The 21,307-nt window shown below is 32.9% G+C and overlaps 1 long non-coding RNA gene across 2 annotated transcripts; it reads left to right on the top strand.

Moving 5' to 3' along the window:
- The first annotated feature begins 16,460 nt into the window (after positions 1–16,460).
- LOC111216056 lies at positions 16,461–18,660 on the top strand. Of its 2 annotated transcripts, none has more exons than XR_002664789.2 (3): positions 16,461–17,150; positions 17,950–18,036; positions 18,160–18,660. It is a non-coding gene; the product is annotated as an uncharacterized LOC111216056 (long non-coding RNA). The 2 variants fall into 2 exon arrangements; XR_007327884.1 differs by having other exon boundaries at positions 16,499–16,985.
- Positions 18,661–21,307: the final 2,647 nt, after the last annotated feature.

Here is a 21,307-nt window from a genome sequence, read left to right as displayed (position 1 = left end):
CAATATCCCTGGAAATTCGACTTCAATAATCTCCGTCAAGATCCCATAGAAATATGTTTCCCCTTTCACACATATTCCATAGTTACTGGTCGCCCGCTGTCTACCATACCCATATGTGTGAAAAGTATAACCTCGTGTGAAATACATCTGTTATGTGGTGACCTTTACAAGTGGAGATTGAATTATTTCGTGTAACCACTTAGGATAATCTGCATCGTCGTCATAATCAACCTGCAAAAATAAAGAGAACGTTGAAATACAGAGTTTGAGTTAATTAATACCTGATTCCTCAACCACTTAATAAAGTGTTGATCTTTCCTTTTGCCTACGTCACTTGTGGATATACCAGGAAATATTTCTTCGACTTGAGAAACAAATAGGCTGTAAAATCACATTTTATATGAATTAATCTCTCGCAATTATATAATTTATATTTATATGTGTTTAGAAGTGTCCATATATGTTACCTTTCAAAATAACGCATCAATGGATCCTCGCAATTGAGTAGAATATAGGTGTGTGCACTATGAGCGTCTTGTTCACTCGACCACCAAACCTCTTTTGACTTCCCTCCGAGTCGTCCAATCTGGCTAAAGAGATCTGGAACACCAGCAACTGCATATGTTGGCGCAACACCACCATCATCATATCTTCTTGGAGCTCTTCTCCGGGTACGTACTTTTGACGCAAAGTAGTACGATGTGAAGTGAGAAACTTCTTCCGTCAAACTTCCAGCAATTATAGAACCTTCAACTTTGGCGAGGTTCTTTGCTTTTCCCTTCAAATATTTCATGGCTCGCTCATACTGATACATCCATCTGTAATGTACAGGTCCACGAAGCAACGCCTCATATGGGAGGTGGACAGCTATATGCTCCATGACGTCAAAAAATCCGGGAGGAAATATCTTCTCCAAGTTGCACAAAAAGATGGGAATGTTCTCCTGAAACTGTTCCACAACTTCGTCTTTAAGAGTGTGTGTGCTCAGATCCCTGAAAAATGCTCCAATGCCTTTTATATTCCAAAAAAAATTAAACACATTGTTAGTCATATATTATTTTGCAAACCAAACCGTTATAAAATTATTGCGCTATAAAACACTACCTGCAAGTACTTCATGTACGTTTGTTGGAAGTAGCTCCGCAAATGCAAAGGGCAATAGTCGTTGCATAAAGACATGACAATCATGACTCTTCATCCCAGAGAACTTTTGACCCGTTTCAACACATCTAGAGAGATTTGAAACATACCCATCGAGAAACTTCACTTCTGATGCCACCCAGTTGAACAACACCGACTTTTTTTCCGAAGACAATCTGAATATCAGAACTGGAACTTGTCCATTGCTTTTTATATGTAACTCGCTTCTTGAGCAAATATCCGGCAAGTCCAACCTTGATTTTATGTTGTCTTTTGTCTTCCCTGGGACATTCAATATTGTATTCATGATGTTCTCAAAAAAAATCTTCTCCATATGCATCACATCGAGGTTGTGGCGCAGAAGAAGATCCTTCCAATATGGCAACTCCCAAAATATACTCTTCTTGTGCCAGTTGTGATGAACACCGTAAGAATCAGGCATATTACGAGGGACATGCCAATTACCACCCCAACAAACTGTTTCGTTAGCTCAGTAGTAGTCGATTTGCGCTTCAATTTGTTCTCCGGTTAGATATGGAGGAGGAGTGTCTCTCACAACCCTTTTGTGCCTAAACAAATTCTTGTTTCTTCGGTACGGATGACCAATGGAAAGAAATCGACAGTGACAATCAAACCAACTTGTCTTCCTACCATTCTTTAGTTGAAACGCATCTGTCGTTCCATTACAATATGGACATGCTAATCTCCCATGTGTAGTCCATCCAGACAACATCACATAGGCAGGAAAGTCACTTATGGTCCACAAAAGCATCGCTCGCATCGTAAAATTCGATTTCGTTGAACAGTCATACGTCCTCACCCCTGTTGACCACAAATCCTTCAACTCTTTTATCAGTGGTTGTAGGAAAACATCTAGGGACCTTTTTGGATGGTTCGGACCAGGTATTAATATGGTCAAGAATAGCAACTCCCGTTGCATGCACATCTCCGGTGGCAGGTTGTATGGCGTAAGAAAGACTGGCCACAATGAATATTGTCTCCCTGACATTCCGAACGGACTAAATCCATCTGTGCATAATCCGAGATACACATTTCGGCTATTGCTAGCGAAATCTGGATGTACTTTGTTAAAATGTTTCTAGGCTCTTGCATCTGATGGATGAGTCATCTCACCATCCATCTGAGTATGCTTGGCATGCCATCTCATCTTTCCAGCTGTCTGCTCTGATTGGTACAATCTTTTCAATCTGTCTATAATTGGTAGGTACCACATCTTTTGGTACGGTACCCTATTACGTCCCCGTCCTTGCGGCTTGAATCGTGGCTTCTTGCAGAATCGACATTCTTCTAACTTCTCATCATCTCCCCAGTAGATCATGCAGTTGTCGATGCAAACATCTATCATCTCCGACGAAGGCAACCCAAGACTATAAACCAGTTTCTGAATCTCATAATAAGAATCAGCAGACACATTGTCTTCCGGCAAATACTCTTTAAACAAGTCTGCCCATTCGTTCATGAAACTTTCAGATAGATTGTGATCAGTTTTAATATTCATCATTCTAGCAGCCAACGACAAATTAGAGAGACCTTCTCTACAACCACTGTAAAGTGGTTGATTTGCCGCGTTTAACATTTCGTAAAACTTTTTTGCATCTATATTAGGTTCTTCGTCTTCATCATGAGCTACGAATGCATCAGCTACCATATCATGAACCCTATCATAATCTACCGTCTCCTCCTGATGGTAACTATGTTCATTATGCAAATGATGATCAACCGGTTCTTCCTGAAAATTGCTATTACTACTACTAGCTTCATTCTGATCATAATTATAACCTTCTCCATGTTGAAACTAGATATAGTAATTTGGCGTAAAACCTCTATTTATTAAATGTTTCCAAACATTTTCACGGTTTGCCAATTTTGAATTGTTGCATTTCCGACAAGGACAGAACATCTTACCACTTTCTTGGGCGAGCTGTGTTGAATCTGCTTGATGCATAAATGTCTCCATCCCCGCAAGGTATTCTTTCGTCACTCTCCCGTTAGCATCTCTATGCATATACATCCACTTCTGCAACTCGAAAATATTCCCGGAGCCAGCCATTTTTTTTTCTTTCACGTTTTTTTTTGTTGGTGTGTTTAAAATGATGTTCAAACGTCCCTATTTATAGAGAATTTTCGAATCTGGTAGTTGTAATTTTCCTACGAATTTACGACGAAAATTAGTTAGGTGGCCGAAAAAAATGTGTGACAAACAAAGTTGGTGGATTCAAAATTTCGTCGCGAAGTAGACGTAAATTATTTCCTTGTAAAGACCACTCTAAGTTTACGTGGAATGTACGAGGAAATACGATTTCCTCGTAAAAACCACGTCACTTTACATCGACTTTACGACGAAACTGTTTCGTCGTTACTTTACGAGGAAATAACACTGATTTTATTTTTCCGCGTTATTTCCTCGTAAAGTCGACGTAAATTAACGAGGAAAAATATTCCTCGTTAATTTTCCTCATTAAGCTTGTGTTTTTTTGTAGTGAGCCTTTGGCTAGCCAATTTCTACCGAACCCGTGAGTCCTTAACAAGGAATCTTAGTGCGAGCTGTAATAAAGTGCGACCATTTCGTTTCTCCTTCTGTCTTGCTAGTCGGGTTTAGCTTAGGTAATTATGTCTCATTCCTCATTTGGTGTGTTTTGTTTCTTTAGCTTGTTTGTTTCTTTCTTCTGCTACCAGTCTCATCACTTGTAAAAAGCGATGTGTTATTCTATATAGTTTATGTTTGTTTGTAAGTTGGCTGATAGCATGTCCTAAGCCTTGTCAAATTTTTTTCTGTGTGATACCCATAATCAGGCCCGTGCCTCTTATTATAAGGCAGCTAAAGCTTTAGCTTTAGGGTTAACTTGCCAACTAACCAATTTTTTGGATCAATATTAAGAATATAGCTACGATTTGACATAATTAAATGGATAGCACTTTCTTCTTTTTCCTTCCGGTTTTAACCTTTTGTCTTGCAGGTACACGGTAAAGAAAATAATTGATGACGTTGAAATTGAAAAGAAAAAAAATAGGAGAAGATAACGAGACATGGTTGATGATAGTGATAAAAAAATGGTGACGGTTATGAAGCAATCGGTGATGATAATGGTTTTGATGTTACAATGGTGTCAGTTATCGCGGCGATGGTGATTATTGCATCAGCGGTGGTGGTGATTACGGTAGGGGAAGCTACGGATCGTGACGGTGATGATTATCGTAGTATCATAGCAATGGAGGTGAGTACGGTGGTGATGGTGAAACGGCGATAATTTGAAATATGTAAAAGAGACAATGAGATAGGTGGTGGTCGTGGTGGTAATGACAATGAGATAGGTGGTGGTTACAAAGAAAGTGACAGACATGGATATGTAGGAACCAATGATCTTTTTATAATATAGATTAGAAATAGTATAAAACAAACTAGATGGTATAGCAAGTATTAGTAAAATTATTAAATAGAATGGTATATTAGAAAATGAATCGTGTTCCCTCCTCTACATCTATGGATGATTTCTCACCCAAACCGAAGCACTAATAACTAAACCCTAAAAAAAAACATAAACCCTAATCCAAATATCAAAATATGTATGAAGCATAATCAAAATAAAATAGTAACAAATGAAATAACATAGTACTATTGTTCAAATTTTGAAATGTCTATGATTAAAGGGAAGAAGGTAACGTTTACCCCAATGTTAACTAAACCCAAAACACTAATCACCAAACCCTAAAAAAGAATATAAACCATAATCCAAATATCAAAACATGCACATTGTGCATAATATGAAGCATTATTTAAACATAATAGTAACAACGAAATAGCATAGTACAACCTGGAATTTACAGTACATACGAGTAGTGGTGGTTATGGTGGAAGAGATGATGACTGATATCAAATAGATAGAGTTGTTTTGAAAGATGCGATGGCAAAAGAAAGCGAAGATTACAGATTTTAATAATTAAAAAAATGATGAAAATAGCGGTGGCCGAATGACAGAATAACAGAGTTGATGGAGGCGGTGGTGATTATGGAGGAAGAGATGATGGTTGATAGGATTGTGGCCTAAAAAATATAAAATACTGAACAAAGATTACAGATTTGTGGTGATTGTAGTGGAAGTGGCGACAATAAAAGAGACAGTGATGATTAAGAAAGAAACAACGGTGGTGGCGATTGGTAATTAAAGAAGAAAGTGTTTGAGATTTTAGTGACCGGATACTAAAGGCAATATAGTATATAATATAGTAATAATGGTGCCTCTTTTTTTTTAGTTAGATTCTTAAATATGTTTTAGTTCTTAGCTTTCTAGCCTAATTTCCCTAAGCTTTAGGCCACCCTTTTAAGAAAAATATTTAGGCCACATCCTATGTTTTGTTTGAGTATTTTTCATTTTACTAGAGGTTAATCCGCGCTAAGCGGGGAACTATTTTGATTTTCAGATGTTAACTATATAATATAACTATTATTTTGGACGTTTATCTGAAATTGTATGTTTGTGTGAATACATGGTGATTTGTATTTATGGTTTGCGTAATAGAAGGTTTTTCATATTTTTTAGGTTAAAATTATTGTATTGTAATGTTGATGTGAGCATTCTTTGCGATGTTTCAATTTTATTGTTGTTCGTGTGCTTAACCTAAGTTATATTGGGGTTTAACTATTATTTTTTTCTGGAAATAGAAAATAATAGCACAAGGAGTAACATATATCAAAACGTATCTAATTACACATATTGTATATTTACACATATATCCTTACAAAAAAACAATACATTTTATGATAAATGTAGTTTTTCATTTTTATATTGTATATTTACTCATTCTTTAGCTTTTCCTATATTGTATATTTAATTATTCTAAATTTCCTTTTTTAATATCAAATGATAATATTACAATATATGTTTAATGTAATATTTTTTCTTATATAGTATATTTACTTATTATTTATTTGTTTTTATATTTTATAATTATTTATTCTAGTTACGATAGATGTTTAATATAATATTATTTTTCTTATAAAGTATATTTACTTATTATTTATTTTTCCTATATTGTATATTTACTTAATTAAAATATTTAGAAATAATAAAAATGTAAAACTATATTTTTTGCTGATATATGTGTAATGTAGTTTTTCTATTTCTTATATTTTATATTTACTTATTATAGCTTTCTGCTTTTATATAAAATAATAATAATATGATAGATGTTTAATGTAATATTTTTATTTCTTATATTGTATGCTTGTTTTTCTTATTTATATTTACATATAAAAATATTTGGAAATAATAAAACTATATAAACCTATATATACATTTTTCATATAGATGTTTAAAGTTGTTTTTCCATCTCATATATTGTATATTTCCTTGTTTTTTTAAATGGTATAATTACTTATTCTGATTTTTTTGTTATTATATCAAATTATAATATTACGATAGATGTTTAATGTAATATTTCTATTTATTATACTGTATATTTATTTATTATTTATTATATTATACATTTTTGAGATTGATGTTTGATGTAGTTTTTATATTTCTTATATTGTATATTTACTTATTATTTATTTTTCTTATATTTTATATTTACTTATTCTAATATTATAATAGATTTTTAATGTAATATTTTTATTTCTTATATTATATATTTACTTATTATTTATTTTTCTATATATTTTAAGATAGATGTTTAATTTAGTTTTTCTATTTTTATATTGTATCTTTACTTATTTTTTAATTTTTAATTTTTTATATTGTATATTTACTAGTTCTAATTTATTTTGCTTTTATACAAATGATAATATTACGTTATGCGTTAACTGTAATATTTCTATTTCTTATATTGTATATTTACTTATTATTCATTTTTTCTTATATTGTATATTTATTTATTATTTATATTCTGTTTTTTTATTAATAATGATACGTGACATCTTTCAGGAGAAGTTTTTTTGCTGATGTAGACGTTTTAAGGAACTTCAAAAAGTTTCTTTTATTAGTATGAAAGATTTTACTAGTTTCCATTTTTATTGCTATAGTTTTCTACCCAATATTAAAAGGAAATTTATTTATTTTTGCCAGTTTGGATTTTTTATAATGTAGTTATAGTAATAAAATTAAAAAGAAATCTAATTTCTTGTTAAACAACAAAAACTTCTAGTCGTTACTATAAAGAGCTTTAACTCTCTTATGAATACTCTCATATAATTTGCCTTTGAATTGTTCTGTACCAATTCACTACCTTGTTTACATCTGATTCATAACATATCAGATTTTGATTTAGCAATTTTGGTATTTTTCAAGTTCTGTGTTTTTTAATTGTTATCTTATTCTTTATTTCTTTATTTAAGTATGAAAATATCTTAAATCTTGTTAACAAGTTAATACTATTGAAATTTATCGAATGATAAATTTAAAATAAATGTTGTATTTACAAAAAGATTTATGTTTGGAGCTGAAACTTCTAAGAATGGTAATACAACCAGAAATTAAAAGAGCTGCTGAGATATTGAACTATCTGAATGGAAGACTTTATCAGAATTTATGAATTGTTTATCGAATTTTGTTAATAATCTCCGTTAAGGTTGCTTCTGCAGAAAGAAAAATAGAAGTTGAAGTTGATAAAAACCTTTTTACGATCTACTGTCACAAAAGAGATTGAATGGGTTATCAATGATATTTTTTAATGAATGATAAACTTAACTACAAAAAGATTATAAACGAATTTGCTAGAAGAAAAACTAGAAGATCTGTTTTTAACAAATTCAAATTTCTTGCTACACTATATTTTTGTCATTTTCAAACTTTTAATATTATTTTATTTATTAGGGCCACAATTAAAAAAAATGCTTTAGACCACCTAAATGTTTAGGACGGCACTGCCCATAACGGCCATTACAACCTAAAGAGCAATGAGTGAGGTGCCAGCTGGAGCTTCGAATGATGAGAAATGCCTAACATGTAATGTCCCTCGGAATCTGCCACGACCGGGTTTAGTAGTGGAAGCTCCCTCGGTCTACCATACAAGGGTGCTTGGTGCACTCCTCTGAGAGTATCATTTGCTTTTCCACGAACTCTAAATACATCAATATCATGTAGCTTCAACGTGAAACTCTTTACTTTCATTGCAGGATGAAGTAAGTATTCCTCATTTGGACCCTGGAATTGTTATGTAGATCCATATGCAATATAAGGGAATAGAAGAGTTTAAGAACTATGCTGTAAATACTATTAGTCTAAATCCAACTGTCGTTTCTATAAATTGTAAATTTCTGTACAATATCAATATACAACATTCCATAATATGGTATCAGAGCTACGATACTAGAGACCTAAATTTTTTTTTTCGTAGCCGCCTCCTTTCTTCTCATCTTCTTTTACTCTTCTTCTTCCTCTTCACCTCGACAATGTCGTCCTCTTCCATAGACACCATCAACGTCTCTGACAACATCACTATTCTGAATGTCAACATGATGAACGTAACAAAGTTGACAAGTACCAACTTTCTGATGTAGAATCGCCAAGTCCACGCATTGCTTGACGGGTATGATCTCGCGGGATATCTCGACGGCTCAATCATCATACCACACGAAACCATCACTACAAATGGTGTCGTTGCTGCAAATCCAGTCTTCACGCAGTGGAAGCGTCAAGATAAGCTGATAAATAGTGATCTCCTGGGTGCTATCTCTGTGTCTGTTCAGCATATTTTCTCCACAACAACCACCTCAGCCGAGATCTGGAGCCTTCTCGCGTCCACCTACGCTAAGCCGACTCGAGGTCATGTGAAACAAATCAACCAACAACTCGAGAATTGGACAAAGGAAACCAAAACAATGGACGAGTACGTTCAAGGTTTCACAACTCGATTCAATCAACTTGCGTTGCTTGGCAAGCCTATTGATCATGAAGATCAAATTCATTTCATCATTGGCGGGCTACCAGATGAATACAAGACCCTGGCTGATCAGATCGAAGCTCGTGACACTGCTCCATCGATCACAGAGATTCATGAAAAGCTCATCAATCATGAACACAAACTCCAGACTCCAACCGCTCCTGTGGCGGTTCCTATCACTGCTAATGCAGCATCGTACACACGCCAAGGTGGAAATGCCAATCGTGGAAACAACCGTCATACTCCACGCAACAACCAAACATGGCAACACCAACAATCCACACTCAGTCCAGGCCCAGTCAGAATCAAGGTGCTGGCCGTGGGTATCAAGGTCGATACCAGTATTGTGGCGTGTATGGACATAGCGCTAAAAAATGTCCTCAAATCCAGTCTGGTGGTTCTCAGCAGTACTCCTCCACCATGCCATGGCAGCCACGTGCTAACCTTGCCAGCATTCCCCAATACAATGCGGCAAACTGGATCCTCGACAAGGCGCTACCCATCACTTGACATCCAACTTAGCCAACTTGTCTCTTCATCAACCCTACACAGGAGGTGAAGAAATCCAAGTTGCAGATGGTTCCGGACTCCAGATTTCCCATACCGGTTCTGGTTTACTTCCTACACCATCTCGTTCTCTTACACCTAATGATGTCTTATATGTGCATGATGTTACAAAGAATCTCATCTCTGTTTATCGATTATGTAATACTAATCGTGTCTCGGTGAAATTCTTTCATGCACACTTTCAGGTGAAGGATCTCAACACGGGGGGTCAAGTTACTCCAAGTCCGAACTAGGAATGAGCTCTATGAGTGGCCGGTTAATATCACTGTGTTTGCCTCATCAACAATCACAAAGACCGACCTCTCCTCGTGGCACTCTCAACTTGGGCATCCATCACTATCTGTTCCCAAAAATGTTGTTTCGAAGTTTTCTTTACCTGTCTCGCAATCTCATCAAACCGAGTTATCGTGTTCTGATTGTTTCATCAATAAAAGTCACAAGTTGCCATTTCATTCCAACACGACTGTCTCTCATCGACCTCTTGAGTATCTATATAGCGATGTCTGGATGTCGCCTATTACCTCTGCAGACAACGCAAAATATTACCTTCTCATCGTCGATCACTTTACAAGATACTCTTGGATGTATCCGTTGCAGCGCAAATCACAAGTCAAAGAAGTGTTTGTTGTGTTTGTCTCTCTGGTCGAAAATCGATTCCAAGCGAAGGTCAAGACCCTATACTCTGACAATGGCAGTGAGTATATAGCTCTCCGGTCTTATCTTCGAGAAAAAGGGATTTCACACCTCACTACTCGACATCATACAAAGGAACATAATGGCGTATCAGATAGGAAACACCGGCATATTGTTGAAACGGGTCTTACACTTCTCAGCAAGTCTTCGGTTCCAAAGACCTTCTGGCCGTTTTCGTTCGCAGCAGCAGTTTATCTCATAAACCGTATGCCGACCGAGGTTCTCTCTGGAACATCTCCGTATGAGAAACTGTTTCAACAACCTCCGAACTACATGAAGCTCAGAGTGTTTGGGTGCTCATGTTATCCATGGCTTCGTCCTTATACGTCACACAAAATGGATGATCGATCAACGAGATGTGTCTTCATGGGATACTCTCTCACGCAAAGTGCGTACCTCTGCTACGACTCCATCACTGGTTGTATGTATACATCGAGACACGTCAAGTTCAATGAGACAGAGTTCCCATACAACTTACCTTCTACATCAAGTGAGACAAGAGACTCAGAGATGGATGTCAGCCCAAGTCAAAGCCCTCTACATACAGTCCTGCCTGTGACTGCTCATTCCCCGGCTCCCCTGTGTCCTGAGACTTCTTCACCGCCAGCTGCTTCGCCACCAGCTGCTTCGCCACCAGCTACTTCGCCACCAGCTGCTCCGTCTCAAGTGTCGCCAACTACAATGCCTCTGCCACAACAGCCCTGACCTATCTCTCAATCACAGTCGACTACACCTACATCTCCCTCGTCATCAAACCCACATTCATCATCTCCTCAAATCTCAGTCGCGCCACCAAAATCTCCCTCACAACCAGTTATACATCCTTCACCTTCTGAACCTCAAAACCATCATCCCATGACCACAAGAGCCAAAAAAAAATAATCCAAAAACCAGCCAAAAAGCTCAACCTTATGGCACAAACCGCAAAACAAACAATCAAAATCCCAACTTTCGTGGCAGAGGCACTCAAGGATCCAAATTGGCGTAATGCAATGATTGAAGAAATCAATGCACAAATCAGACATCACACATGGGATTTGGCCTCGCCTGTTACAGCTATAAACGTCATCACTTGTAAGTGGATTTTTACTGTAAAATATCGTGTTGATGGTTCTGTTGAAAGGTACAAGGCGAGGCTTGTTGCTAGAGGCTTCAATCAGCAATATGGACTTGATTATTCAGAGACCTTTAGTCCGGTTATCAAGCCCACCACTATTCGTTTGGTTCTTGATGTTGCGGTGAAAAATAATTGGAGCATTCATCAACTTGACATCAACCATGCCTTCTTACAAGGCACCCTCCAAGACGAAGTCTATGTCACTCAACCACCGGGGTTTGTCGATCCAGATCGGCCCCACCATGTATGCCGGTTGAACAAAGCCTTATACGGCCTCAAACAAGCGCCACGCGCCTGGTACAATGAGCTGCGATAATATCTTCAACAAATGGAATTTAAAAATTCTCTAGCACACACATCGCTCTTCATTTATAAACAAGGCTCACAATGTATATACGTCTTGGTATACGTTGATGATATTCTTGTTGCAGGTTATGCTACCATAGTTGCAGCTTTCAACAAGGCTCTAAGTGATCGTTTTTCACTCAAGGATCGTGGTTCGTTGAGTTATTTTCTGGGTATTGAAGCAGTACGCACGTCGTCGGGGCTTCACTTGATGCAAAAGAAGTATATCACCGATCTTCTCAGCAAGATGAACATGAGTGATGCAAAGCCCGTAAGCACTCTGATGCAATCAACTCCCAAGCTCTCGCTCCTCTCTGGCACAGCATTACAGGATCCGAAAGAATATCGTATGGCACTTGGGATTTTTCAATATCTGTCTCTAACCCATCCTGATATTGCCTTTGCCGTGAATCGCCTATCACAATATATGCATCGTCCGACGGATCTCCACTGGCAAGCTATCAAACGTATCCTACGTTATCTTGCTGGCACTGCCTCACATGGTATTTTCCTGAGCTCCAACACACCTCTCTCTGTCCACGCTTTCTCAGATGCAGACTGGACAGGAGATATTGGCGATTACATATCGACCAATGCGTTTGTCATTTACATCGTTGGGAGCCCTGTCTCATGGTCCTCGCAGAAACAAAGAAGTGTTGCTAGTTCCTCGACCGAGGCAGAATATCGTGCTGTCGCAAACACGACATCTGAATTAAGTTGGATATGCTCATTGCTCTCAGAGATTGGCGTCGATATGAAGCAAGCACCGGTGATACACTGCGATAACATTGGTGCTACCTATCTATGTGCAAACCCAGTATTTCATTCACGGATGAAACATGTTGCACTTGACTATCATTTTGTGCGTGGTAACATACGAACTGGCGCCTTACGAGTTCAACATGTCAGTACCAAGGACCAGCTCGCCGATTCTCTCACCAAACCGCTGCCTCGTCCACGCTTCATCGAACTAAAGAACAAGATTAGAGTCAAGCAACTGCCTCCATCTTGAGGGAGGGTATAAGGGAATAGAAGAGTTTAAGGACTATGCTGTAAATACTATTAGTCTAAACCCTACCGTCGTTTCTATATATTGTAAATCTCTGTACAATATCAATATACAACATTCCATAATATGCAACAGACTCAGAAGAGAGGGGTTAAAAGATTCCAAAGAGAACTGTCAAAATTAGTCCTTAGAAATTCGCATACCAATTAAACGTGCATGCGTTTCATTGATGCTTCAAATCTCTCACTCCAAAGTTGAGTAAGGAATATCTTATTACTCCATATATTCATCCCCTATCTTTTTATTATTTTTTCGCAAAACGGTCCGGATATTTTACCTCATATCAAAATAAAATAATAATATTTTTATTTTTACCTGAACAGAATATATTGAACTGAAATATATACACACAGAAGTAAGGAGTTTTGGTAAAAATTAATAATAAGCAAAATAAAATATATTGAGAATATTTTTTAGAAAAAAAACATTAAAGGAATTCTGGACTGGAGAGAAGGTCAAATGCATTTGAAGTCATTCCATTTTTCTAAGAAGTAATGTGTTGACTGTGAATATTTTATTTTAGAAAACAAGCTCAGGTTTAGAGTGTACTACACTGGGCAGTGGCAGTTATAAATTTACGTAAATGTTTGGAAATTTAAATTCCATATATTGTACACTAAGTTTTCTAATCCTGTTATTATTAATATATATACTAGACGTTTTTCCATCACTTACAAACTTAGTGAGTTTACGAAAATTTGTAAAAAATATATTCTCAATTCAAAGCTATTAAAATAAATTATTTTTTTTGCATTTGAAATATTTAATAATTAATTTAATATTATTTTTTATATATGATAAAAAAATTCTATATTAATAAAATATCTTTTATTACTGAATTTTTTTTTAAAACAGTCATATATACATAAATTATATACAGATATTTATATTTATTTTTTAAAAAGTATGATGTAAATACTTTTGGATAACATTGTATAGAATTCTTTTAGATAATGATGATTATCAAATTAATGAATTTTGTTTTTAATTATGGGTAATTATATATATTAACAAATATAATTTATTTGTTTATTAAAGTTAATAAAGACTTCAAAGGCACTAATTTTTAACGTAAGAGCAAAACAATCATTGGCAAATAATATTATAATATTTCAGAAATTATTACAATGAGTGATTTTGACTATCTAAAGAAATTATCTGAATAGATTGATGATTCATTATATCTTATGTGATATCTATATTATTAAAACTGAAGTACATTTTGGCACAATTTAGAAATGTGATTATCAGTAAAATGAAATTGTTTGGAAACATGGAAAATCAGTATTTTTAGTAGTTTCTTTTATTTACACATTTAGCCATTGCATTACAATAAATTAAATACTTTTTGTATTTCTTTTTATTTACAGATTCTACCACTTCATTTAAAACTAATTTAAATTAATTAATTACAATTCCAAAGTTTATCTACCTAACCAAATCAATATTCATATACTGGCCATTATTAATATTATATGAATCCCCTATATATTAATTGAGAAGCATTTGAAAAATTAGAACCTTAATTTTGTATTAATTAAAAAAAACCTCAAATCCTAGGTGACACTCTAAATGCCTTCTAAATTCCATTTCAAAGAATTCTAGAGCATCTAATATAAAGTATAGTTTAATCTAATGGTGTCACATTATTCCATAATTATATAACACTAGAGAACATTATATTAACCTAAAATATAGGAAGTGTTTATTTTTTCCTTAAATAAAAGCTACGGAATTACCTAATATGATTTACATATATGTGGCAATTAATGATTATGAATAATAAAAATTTGATAACAATTTTTGCATCCTTCTTCCTTTTTGATTAAATTTATATTATTAAAAAAAATTAAACAATCACATTAACCATATAATAAAAAAAATAGATATTTTCTTATATGTTATATTTTAAATTTTTTAAAATGACTTTAAATTACAAAAATGAGGAAACCTTATATGTTATATATATATTTTAAACGACTTTAAAATACAAAAATGAGGACACCTTATATGTTATATTTTTCTTATATGTTAGAATTTTCTTATATGTTGTATTTTGAATTTTTTAAAACGACTTTAAATTACAAAAATGTAAGTTTTCCTTAAGTATACGAGTAAAAACATTAAAATGACATGTATCATTTCGATGGTTGATTTAAAAGCTTTCAAAATCATATGAAAGATAAAAGTCAAAATAATTTAACTGTGAAAACAATATTGTTCACTTTTTTCAAGAATGTGTTCGATAGATAAAATAAGGTTTTTATATCATAATTTGTTTAATGTCCACTAGAGAACATTATATTAACCTAAAATATAAGAAGTGTGTATTCTTTCCTTAAATAAAAGCTACAGAATTACCTAATATAATTTACATATATATGACAATTAATGATTATGAATAATAAAGATTTGATAACAATTTTTGCATCCTTCTTCATTTTTATTTAATTTTATATTATTAAAAAAAATAAACAATCACATTAACCATATAATAAAAAAATTAGATTTTTTCTTATATGTTATATTTTGAATTTTTTAAATGACTTTAAATTACAAAAATAAGGAAACCTTATATGTTATATATTTTTTTAAATGACTTTAAAATAAAAAAATGAGGACACCTTATATGTTATATTTTTCTTATATGTTAGATTTTTTCTTATATGTTATATTTTAAATTTTTTAAAACAACTTTAAATGTAATTTTTCCTTAAGTATACGACTAAAAACATTAAAATGACATTTATCAGTTCGATGGTTGATTTGAAAGCTTTCAAAACCATATGTAAGATAAAAATCAAAATAATTAAACTGTGAAAACAATACTGTTCACTTTTTCAAGAATGTGTTCGAGGGAAAAAATAAGGTTTTTATGTCATAATTTGTTTCATGGCCACTAGAGAACATTATATTAACCTAAAATATAAGAAGTGTGTATTATTTCCCTAAATAAAAGCTACGAAATTATATAATATGATTTACATATATATGGCAATTAATGATTATGAATAATAAAGATTTGATAACAATTTTTGCATCCTTCTTCAATTTGTTTAATTTTATATTATTAAAAAAAATAAACAATCACATTAACCATATAATAAAAAAATTAGATTTTTTCTTATATGTTCTATTTTTAATTTTTTAAAATGATTTTAAATTACAAAAATGAGGAAACCTTATATGTTATATTTTTTTTAAAACGACTGTAAAATACAAAAATGAAGACACCTTATATGTTATATTTTTCTTATATGTTAGTTTTTTTCTTATATGTTATATTTTGAATTTTTAAAAACGACTTTAAATTACAAAAATGTAATTTTTCCTTAAGTATACGACTAAAAACATTAAAATAACATGTATCAATTCGATGGTTGATTTGAAAGCTTTCAAAACCATATGGAATATAAAAGTCAAAATAATTTAACTGTGAAAACAATACTGTTCACTTTTTTCAAGAATATGTTCGATGAAAAAAATAAGGTTTTTATGTCATAATTTGTTTAATGTCCAATCCGATCAACGTATGATGTATTAATTATAGTTTTGTTCCATTATTTTTAATAAAAATTGATCTGATCCATCGGAAAGAAATTATATAATAAAAAAAAATATTTTATGTATATAAATAAAATGATCAAATATATAAAAGAAACTATCGATAATATATACAAATAAACTCACCCTGCACAAGGCGCAGGTCTTATCCTAGTTTATAATAAATGAGACTTTTCTAGCATTCTCGTATAGGCAATTTGTGACACTTTTCCTCTCTTTTTTACGTGATCAGCGTGAGTTTTTTTAAACTTTTTGGCCTACTGATTTTTCTTTTGTTTTGTGGGCTCTTACTAGCTGGCCCATCTTCTTTAGGGTTTCTAGCTCCTGCGATCAGGATTGGGCTCCTCCCCCTGGCTCTTCGTCTCTTTGAAACTCAGAGGAGAGCCTCTGTAAGTTTTAACGTCGTCCGTTTCTTCCTTCAGTCTCATCATTTATTGATTGCCCACTCATCCCACTCTCTCTGAATTAAACATCATCATTATCATCAAAGGTAGCCGCTTGAGACTCTTCTTCACTATAAAACGGTCTCTTCTCTGCGATGAATAGCCACAGTTATACGGGATCCCTAATATGCTTTTCATGGATGAGAAGGTAACTCCAGCGAGCTCTGTCTTCGTTTTCCCCACGAAGACTATGTCTTTGGTTTTATTTCTATCTAAGTCATATGGAGTTTACATCTCCGACGTCGTAACGCTTTTACTTTTCCGCCATAAACCACCATATGTGCACCTTCGACGAGGTTACAATTATATTTCAGTTAAGTGATTGCTCTTAATGACTTCATTCAATCCAAGCAGCTCACTATTTGCTCATCTTTATCTTATTTGCCTTCATTAGAAATTTTATTCAGTATATATATTCACCCGTAGGGCGTCTTAGCCACAGCTCATCATTTTGCAGTCTACCTTTCTAACCATTAAATCATTAGTTCTAGATTTTTTTTTTTTGGATTTCAGAGTCCTAGATTCTCATGTCCTGCAAATTCCAATTGTTTATTATACTCCTGTGAAAAAATGAGACTGTTGATTTTTTTGAACAAAAGCTTCGCAAATAAAGTTTCAATCTTTATCCTTTTTTCTCTCCTTAATACTATCGATATGGCTTTTTCTCCAAATTAGTAAAATGATGCTAAATGGTCACGGTAGCGGTTGATGCATCTTTTTCTATTTTATTAAGGCTTTGTTTAATTAGACTTCATGATGATTTGTGTTTGGACTTGAGGAAAGAATCGTTCACATGTGCGTGACTGCCCAAAGTTATGTTATGTATCTAAGCATACATAGAATATTTTTCCCTCAAAGCTTGGTTTGTTTCCGTCACATCACAATCTTCCTGTCCCATTTCTTCGTTGAACAACTCTTCTATCTAAGTCATATGGATCTCGCGTCTCTATCTACTTTGAGAGTCATAGATTGATATATATTAGATTAACTTTTTATTCCATCCTCTAGAATGAATTTACCTTATACAGTGATACTTGTCTCCTCTTCATTTTTGTTCTCAGTTTCTTTTTCTGTGAATCAACTTGATATAAATTTTTCCTTTACACATGTAGATTGGTTTTCTGACTGGTGCTTGAAGATATAGCTCTGGTGTATTCAATTCTCTTTATGCAAGATTTACTCTCTTAAAAGGATAGCAGGTAAGATTAATTATTTCGATTTCAAGTATTCTTAGTTGTTAAATCTTTTAACTGTTTTTTGCGTTGTAGCTTTAAAGGCGTTGTCGTTGCATTTTTAAGATGAAAGGGTTTTTCAATTTTCAGACAAAGGTCATGCGGTTGGAAACTCGATAGAGAGTTGCAAAGATGAGTCTAAGCCTCGAAACTGTTCTGAGTAGAAGTGGGAAGATGCAGAGCCAAGGTCCCAGAAAATAGGAAGAAGATAACAATGTCTGTGAGTAGTTCTATGATACAAGAACCAGTGAGGACTTGGCAAAATAAAATGATGGAAACCATTCTTGTGGAGTTCTGATTGAGACTGGAAAGAAGCTACGATTTTATAACATCAATGGTAATAGTTGTTCTCCTGAGATAGTTTTCTGTCGTTTTATATGGACAAGCATGTTATAAGGAGAACACTTATCATGTTGTGGAAGGACATGTGTCGATGAAGGCGTGACAGTCCAGGAGAAGTTCAATATTCGTTGAGAAAGATTCTGTGTATTTTGCATTTTTTGGGATTTGTAATATAAAGCTAACATATTCTTTGATTATTTTATTTCATTAAATTATGTAATCTATATATGTTTAACGAAGTTTTTGATATTACTATGTAATAAAAACTGAGAAGGGAACGTTTGATGAGATATGAGTTATAGGCTTTCACTCAATACAAATCCAACACAAATGTTACAGGATAGATTCACTATCGATGAAAAGAAATGCAAATTTCAGTGAACATGTATATCGGTATGGTTCATCTTGATTTCTAGATTATTAGTGGTTACATTATATTTAAGTTTTTTTCGTTTAGTTACGTTACCGTTTGGCTCATATTAATTTTTTGATTAAATTATTTGATATAAAGCGGTACGTAACTAAAGTAATTAAGAAAAAAGCTTCCAACAAATAATTTGTTACTATTAAACAGTTTGGCTCATACTTTGAAGTATCATATTTTATTAGTTTATAAAATACTAATTTTTAAAAATATATTAAATATCAGAGAAAAAAATTCAACATATAATTTTGTTATTAAATAGAGATCATCAAAGCTTAATAATTAACAAAACATAATCAGTAAAACATTAATTGACTTTTCATTCAAAATATAATTATTCTCTCAAACAAATATATATATATTCTAAAACATCATTTGCTGTTAAACTAAAATATACTAATTATTATTTTTGATATTATTGAAACTATTTATATAGTACCTAAAATAGGTTTAATTATTTTATTAAATTTATTTTTATTGATTTAGTTTGCACGTGGATTAATTTTTTATTCAAACCAAAAAACGTTTATTGAAAAAACAATATGTTCTAAAAACTCTGTTTATTATTTGTTAGTTTATGGCATTGCTTTTTATTTAGAATAGTTTATATAATGTTTCATAAAATTTAAAAAAAAATCATATACTATCCCGCCTGTAGGGCGGACCAACCACTAGTATTAACTAAATGGCCTCTATTAAAGGGATATAACCTTTTTAGTATGATCAATTTAGTTAATATTCGTACAATATTAATAATGGGTAATGCAACAAAAATTATTTTTTTTTAGTATGGTGCTTTCATTTTAAAATAAATTAACAAAAAAAATCAACATATTAATATATGAATAGCAGAATTACATCAAATTGCATCAAGTTATAAAAAATTTAATATAATATTATGTACAAATAAAAATAATTATTATCAAACAGCTATATTATAAAGTAATATATTTTACTTTATATGAAAATTACAAAACATAAAAAATATGCATGGAATTTTCTTATAAAACCAGTGGTTTATAAGTTTACGTTAAACACAAGTTAAATCAAACACCCGCGCGGAAGCGTGAATCAAGTTCTAGTATATATTAAAATAAAGCTGATTAAATGTTACTAAACCAAATATAATATAAATATGGACTTTTAGTGATTTAAACCCCAACTATTTTTAGATCGGACGGAAAATCTTCGACTAAACTCCATGTTTTTAAACCTCCTACTATTAACCTGTTAATTTTGTTAACCTTCCGTCAACAAAATCTTCTTTTATGAACAGAGAAACGCCACGTTTCATGAGATGCTTAAAATCCCTTAGGTTTTAGTGATTTAAACCCTTAACTATTTTTAGATCGGATGGAAAACCCTCAACTAAAAATTTATGTCTTTAAACCTTCAACTATTGAAACGTTAGTGTATGTAACCATTCATCAATGGTGCTGTCTTTTCTGAACAGAGACCCATTAAATTAAATGTGACGTTTCATTTAAGCACGTAGATGTTTAAAAATAACACAAATGATGTAAAAACGAAATGGTTTTTTGAACCCGATTTTAAAATCCCCTTATGCGACATAACTCCTAGAAATCCCCAACTCAAAAATCCCCAAATCAGTAACCCTAATTGCGAAAAGACTTCTGTTTCTGAGAGTTTTGAGAGGTTGGGCTTTGTGGTTGAATGTCGCTCTTTATGTTCACCACATAACGTCTCAAAACTCTTAGAATCAGAAGTCTTTTCGCAATTAGGATTACTGATTTGGGGGGTTTTTGAGTTGGAGATTTCTTGGATTTATGTCGCATGAGCGTAGTTTAAAATCGGGTTCAAATTTCATGCCGTTTTTACACCAATTGTGTTGTTTTTAAATATCTCATGTCGTTTATATGCTTAAATATCTCATGTCGTTTATGTGCTTAAATGAAACACTGCAAAAAATCATGCCATTTTTAAATAGACGGAACCATCGATGGAGGGTTACAAACTTAACATTTCAATAGTTGAGGGTTTAAAAACATAAAGTTTTAGTTGAGGTTTTTTTTATCCTATCTAAAAATTGTTAGGGGTTTAAATCACTAAAATTTCAAAGAGTTTGAAGCATTTCGTGTCATTTCTGTGATGAATGAGACGCGACATTTCAGTTTAACAGGTCTCTGTTCATAAAAGACGATTTTGTTGACGGAAGGTTAACAGCATTAACGGTTTAGGAGTTGAAGGTTAAAAAACATAAATTTTTAGTTAGGGGTTTTCTATCCGATTTAAAAATAGCTTAAGGTTTACATCACTAAATATAATATTTGTAAATTAAATATAATATTGTAACTATGATATCTTTTAATTATTCACAAAGTAATGATAAATTATCAACTAAATAACTAAAATTATTTATTAAGATTAATAACTAAGCATAAAATATGACTAAACCTAAAATTATGGAGATCTTAATAAATAAGCAAAATTATCTAAAATTATGTTGAATAT

This window comes from Brassica napus, chromosome C8, assembly GCF_020379485.1.
Source record: "Brassica napus cultivar Da-Ae chromosome C8, Da-Ae, whole genome shotgun sequence".
Taxonomy (NCBI): Eukaryota; Viridiplantae; Streptophyta; class Magnoliopsida; order Brassicales; family Brassicaceae; genus Brassica; species Brassica napus.
This window is presented reverse-complemented; position numbering and strand designations above follow the sequence as displayed.